General features: G+C 39.5%; 1 pseudogene; it reads right to left on the reverse strand.

Moving 5' to 3' along the window:
- Positions 1–884: 884 nt before the first annotated feature.
- LOC144781018 (small Cajal body-specific RNA 16) lies at positions 885–1,054 on the reverse strand (annotated as a pseudogene).
- Between the last annotated feature and the right edge of the window lie 5,570 nt (positions 1,055–6,624).

A 6,624-nucleotide genomic window follows, 5' to 3' on the forward strand; every position in this document is an offset into this window, starting at 1 on the left:
TGGACTACCATTAAAGAGTTAAGATCAATGGGACGACCGTTCACTCCCATCAGATGCAACATAATGAGCACTACCTGGCAAAGTTACTTTTCCACTATTTACCAAATAGCCTGCTTTTTAATCCGACCCTTTTATTAACAGGGTGCCACCTGGAGTCTCATTATCAATAAACGAGGTTGAGGAGGTTATACGTCAGAGTGTGAGCAATAAAACTCCAGGCTCTGATGGGATGCCCATCGATCATATGTAACATGCATTTACAATGCAACAGTCTCGCCTTATCAAAAGTTAGAGCTCTTGGCATTGTAAATGACAAATTTTTTATTTATGTGTTGGTTTTGAAAACAGATAAATATATGGCATTGTCATTTGTAATGCCAATAGCTTAATCTCTTGCAAATGCGCGAACTATTGCATTTCCAATGAGCGAGCAACACACACACACACACACACACAGAGCGAGCAACACACATACACACAGAGCGAGCAAAACACACACACACAGAGCGAGCAACACACACACAGAGCGAGCAACACACACAGAGCGAGCGCACATCGTAGGCAGCTACTGCCTTGGACTTTTCCTCAGTTTTAACAGGGACAGCTAAGAAGAAGACAGTCTAAGTTAAGCAAAAAAAATGAAATTACAAACAGAACAGATGAAATAAGTTGAACAGATTTCGTAAAGATGAACGGACTAAGCAGCCAAGTTCACAAAACCTGCTTGAGATAATTGGTTTAACGTTACTTCGACAGTATTCCCTTTACCAACTGTTGTTTTGGAAGTGCAAGCGAGGCTCTATGTACCTTTTTCCAGGTCATCTGCTGAGCTACTAAACCATGCTAAATATACAAATTTTAGCCATAGGGTAGTTCACCTAAACGCATGTTTGCAGTGATCACCAAACTGCTGCTAAGATGTTCACACCTGTTACTGCACGAGCCCCTCTGAGGAGGTAGCCCTTTGGTTTCTCTAGGTCCAGGACTGGCTGCCTTGGTATTGAACTGAGCCCAGGCAGGGGTCAGCCACACTAGAGCCATCCTCCTTGACCATGTGCTCCATCACCAGAGCGAAATGAAATATCCACACACACACATGCAAGAACAGGCAGTAAAGCAGTTTACACTTAAAATAAAATCAAACAGAAAAAAAATGACATGGGTTTATGCTGGGCACGTTCCCGGGGAGTGTAACACGGATTACTTTTATTCTTTACAACTTCCCCCAAGGGCGCTATATAAAACCACTCAACAGACTACAAATATAATTCGCATTCCTGCTCGTAAGAAGCTCCTCGCAGCCCAGGTATAAAGCACTAGCAAACGCCCCGGATAATTAATCACTTCCCTCCTACCTCCCTAAACAAATGGAAAAAATATCCACTAACGAAACAGTGCAGGAACGTTAAAGAAATCTGTGCGCCTGTCCAGGAAGCGCGGCACGTTCCGGTACTCCCTTACACATGCTCTTATCTACAATTAAAGGCTTACGTTGCCTACAACACCCTGCACGGAGGTTGACAGACAATTATCACGTTTCTCCACAAAATAAACCCTTCAGCGAGCTCTTTTCCCCACAAATCCCCCGAAGGCCCGTTCACTCAGCCACCAGCTCTTACCTTCCTTCTTGGCCTTCGGTGCCATATTGGGGGTGAAAGAGAGACGCACGGGGTCTACCAGCTAATATCACAGGGACTCGCTCAAAGAACTCTTGCGAGATCACTAATCCAATCGCAAACATTGCAACACAACTAACATTCCTGACGTAATTTTTTGTTGAGGCTTGACACGCACGCATGTGAACATTTCAAGTCAAGTCAAGGATGCTTTATTCGGTTTGTAAATAACACAACCATATAGCAACAGACATAAAAAAAAGGAATTTTTACACATATTAGAACAGCTAAAGAAAAGGGAAGTGACAAATAATGGGATTGCACATAAAATAAAAACATTTGGCAATAATAATAATACAGAATTATAAGGTCATCTATAAAAATACACTTAGCTGTGATATCAATAATTATACGACCATCGAAGATGTGCAAATATGCAGTTAAAGTGCTAAGTATCATCTTTGTGTTAGTGTATGTACAGATAGATAATTTCTATAGGAAATTCTACAACATCCTTCCTAAAGTGCAATATGCATATAGCAACGTCTAATCAAGCTATTCCCAAGGAATAATTATGACAAAAGTGCAGGTGCTGGATCATTCCAATAGTGAATATTATATCTTAGCAGCGGTACTCAAACATATGTGTGCAAATTAGCATGATAATACGTGATGTCAGCACATCCTGTTATAAAGTGCATAGTACATTTAGCAACTTACAAAGTTCATACAATAATTGATCTTCTAGCAGAAATACATTTTAAAATATAACTTGCCACATAAAAACATACATCTGGGGACTCAAGATTAAACACTAATTTCATTGCTGTTTGTAAATGGTGTGTATCATATTTTAAAAAGATGGGTTTTAAATAATATTTCCTAAAAGAAGTATAAAAAGTACAAAATAGCATAAAGTGACATACGCTCTGTTTTGATTTGCCATCACATGGGCACAGGCACGTTCCAGGTTGTTTAGCCACAGGGAAGGCCACAAGATGATGTACAATTCCTAAACGGAGACGACTTAACACAAATCGGTGTGAAGGAATACTAACTATTGCAAGATAAAATTTAAAACCTTCGTTAGTATTATATTGTTCATAGAGATTGAATGTACTTTGTTTTTTATATTTTTCCATTCTAGTCTCTGCTGAATATTTCAAAAAGGACGTCTTCAACTCCCGTTTTGATAAAATAGAATCCATGTTAGAATCTTTAAAAATATCCAGACCATACAATGTTTTATACCAATGATATATATGGTTCAGCCAGGGAATTTTTGATCGATGGTCAAGATTAATACAATCAGTTATTACATCCTGTGTAAACTTTGTCTCCTTAGCCCATATTGAGCGCCATAAGGACAGGGGACGGAGTGCAATTAGGACTTTAACATAATACAGGTCTAATTCCTTATGTAATAACTCCGTTGAGGCCGTAGCTGGGGCACTGATTAGTCTTTTTAAAAACGCATTTTCCTTCCCTTGAACAATATTGGCATTCTGTTCATCATACCCCCAAACTCCAGCCCCATATATGGCTGACGAAATGCATCTGGCGTTAAAAAGGGTCAACATGTCAGGAATTCTGCGATCCCCTAGTTTCGCAGCAAATCTAAAAATACAATTGGTATTCCTGGCCATTTTAAAAAGGACACTTTTTTGTTCGTTAATCCATTTCCCGTCTCCTGAGAAGGTAATACCTAGATAACAGAAACTGTTAACACTTTCTAATTTCCCCCCTTCTAAGAAAAAAGGCTTATGTTTTCTTTGTTTCTTACCACACACCATGGTAACTGTCTTCCCTTTATTAATTTTCAATCTCCTGTTTTCTATAAATACGTGGAATTGGTTAATTAAGTGTTGCAGTCCATTGTGAGTCCTAGAGAGGAGGACCGCGTCATCCGCGTATAAAAGGATTGGGATGGGGTTACCTTTTATAGTTGGTGCATCTACATTTGTCATTCTTAAAGTTGTGTCAACATAGTTAATAAATAAGGAAAATAATAAGGGGGCGAGTACACATCCTTGACGGATGCCCCTCTTGACATCAAAGAAAGGGGTGCATTCACCATCTGTTCCAAACCTTACTTTGCTTGTTAGGTTATTGTACAAGCGGGCGAGCAGATGTATAATTTCAGTAGGGGCGCCCATTGCCAATAGTGTGGGCCAGAGCAATGCGTGTTCCACCAGGTCAAACGCGGAACTCAAGTCGGCAAAGCATAGGTAAAGATTACCAGGTTTAGCTTTGGTATACTTGCCGACTATGAGTTCCAGGTTCACGCACTGCTCCATTGTTCCTATTCCCCTACGAAATCCGTACTGCACAGGGGACAAGATATTATTCTCCTCGGTCCAGGCTTCCAGTCTCACTAATAGTACTCGACTAAGGATTTTGACTGTCGAGTCTAGAAGCGAGATTGGCCGATAATTCCTTGCTTCTGATCTGGAACCTTTTTTATAAAGGGGTATAATGATTGATTGGCCCCATGTCACTGGTAAATTACCTTCCACTGCTGCATTAAAATAGCGAGTCAGGATTGGGGCCCATAATGATATCTCATGTTTATAAAAGTCCATGGGTACCGCATCGGGCCCTGGTGCTTTACCCCCCTTACTATTTTTAATTGCATCTGTCACTTCATTTAATGTTAAAAACAGCTGCATTTTCTTCCATTTAAAACATATAATAGACCCATCTGGGTTAAAATCAGATTTAAAAATCTCAGAAAAGTGTGCAATCCATGCAAGACAACTAACGTGGAAACTGACCTCTGGAATATTTTCATTCTTTAGAAATGGGCCATTTATAGTATCCCAGAACAATTTATGGTTTTTGGTTACAACAGCCATATCAAGCTTGTTCCACGCTTCATTCTGTAACTCCCTTTTCCTAGTTGACAAGGCCATTTTATAATTATTACGTTCTTCTCTAACTATATCTTTATCTCTTGGTTTAACATCAAATACACTTTTCAATCTTTTCAAAGTCATAGCACATTGTTTGTCAAACCAAACAGTTTTTTCCCTTTTAGTCCCTCTATTTCTTCTTAACAAGGTATTTTCAACTGTACATGTAATTTTCATAAAATTTGAGAGAACGGCTGTTGCTATCACATTCGGTGCAAGACAATAATCAACCTCTCTAGTGCATTTACATAAAACATCCTTCATTAACTTGTCTGGGTCAATTTTGGCCCATTTAATTCTCGTGCCATTTGGTCTCACAGCGGAAATCCCATGAACGGATCTACCATGCACAACAGTTTTTGGGCCCCAGCCCATTAACTCCACTGAAATACTGTTGTGATCACTCACAGGCTGCACTGTTACCCAGACATTAGAAAAAATCGAACCACTAGACAATAAAATATGATCAATATTCGAATGGGCATCTCTCCCCCTGAATGTTGGGCACATTTCGTTGTTTTTGTTTTTTGTACATTCAAGTAATTCCATATTGAATTTGGCTATTGAGTTGTTCAGTGCGCTGCCATAATTACTGTGCGGGAAATGATTAATGTAAACACTATCACCCCCTGCATAATCTTCGTGGTGTCCGCAAAATCCCTTCCGGGCATGTCTACAGGCTTGAATGTTAAAATCGCCTGTCCACAGTAATACAAAGTTATTCTTAGTAAGGGTAATTGCAGCTTCGATAGCACAATCCACCTCAGGGACAATCTTATCTCTCTTAGTGCCCACAATATTGTTATAAAAATTTACAATAATTAAGTCCCTGCCATGACTATGTATTAATCGCAATACTGATGCATGCTGGCAAACTACTGTGTTCCCCCCAACAATAAATTCCGTTAGTTTGGTAGAAACCAAAGTCAGTAGACCACCCTTAGCTCTACCAGCATTGGATGCTACTGCTGCCACACTATAGGAGGCATAGCCTTCAACCTCTATTGGTTCTGTATGCCAAGTTTCTTGTAGACAAATAATGTCATAGCCACATGTAATGAAGTTATCCCAGAACGGGGTACCTAGTTTGGAAACAATTCCCGCTATATTCCAGGTGACAATTAGAAGGGAGTCAGTGCAACTCGTACCTACGCGTTCTGGATTATTAGACAAAAGTGATACTTCCTGCCTTATAAACAAACTATCATTTTCATTAACAATTGCTGCAATTATATTGTCTTTTATAACATTATCTGTAATATTTTCAATACATAGCACATTATCTGACAATAATGGATGTGGCTCAGTTATGGTTTGTAAACAAATTTCGTTACCTGTCTCCTTTTCTAATGTTACTATAACATCCATTTCAGTACTACCAGAGTGTTGGGTCAAAGATAAATTAGCCAGTCAATCGTTCTCCTCAAGTGAGTTCAACAACTGAAATCTATTAGAAGTTGGGACCAGAAAGTTGTCATATAGATTGGGGAATAAAGGAGGACAGGTGGGTATAACATTAGGATACTTTATAGTAGCCACTCTTGGATGTTGGAAGTTATTTGTAATAATTTGTCTTCCTGCCAGGTTCCTATAGAAATAGTCTAATGGGAACAGCGTGATGTTAAATTCGTGGCTTGATGGCATAGGTGCGTGTAAGATCGAATCTCTAGCCCATTCTGTAGTCCTAAAATTTATGATTATACAATCCCCATCTATCTCCTTTTTATTTGGGCCCACCCAACCTACCCTCTGTGTGGTTATGATCTCATCAGCACCTCGTGTTGGGAAACCACAATTTTTCACTAACCAATGTAAGGTTTTATTTTTTAGGGTTTCTTGATTTTCAAATTGGTTGGGCAACAGCTTCGGGACATTCGCAAGTATTGCTACGAATGGTCTACAGTCAGGTGGCAAATTAATAGTGGCTGGAATAACATTATTAATATGACGCCTCGGTGCAGGTAGGCTCTGTATATTGTGTATCGGATCATTGATGTTTCTTTGACCCCTAACTGCATTATGCCCACTCGTTGTCTTTATCATTGTCTTAGGGGTGGTAAATGTTGACCTCTGACTACCACGTGTAGAAGAAAGCA

Source organism: Lissotriton helveticus, chromosome 1_1 (assembly GCF_964261635.1).
Source record: "Lissotriton helveticus chromosome 1_1, aLisHel1.1, whole genome shotgun sequence".
Classification (NCBI taxonomy): Eukaryota; Metazoa; Chordata; class Amphibia; order Caudata; family Salamandridae; genus Lissotriton; species Lissotriton helveticus.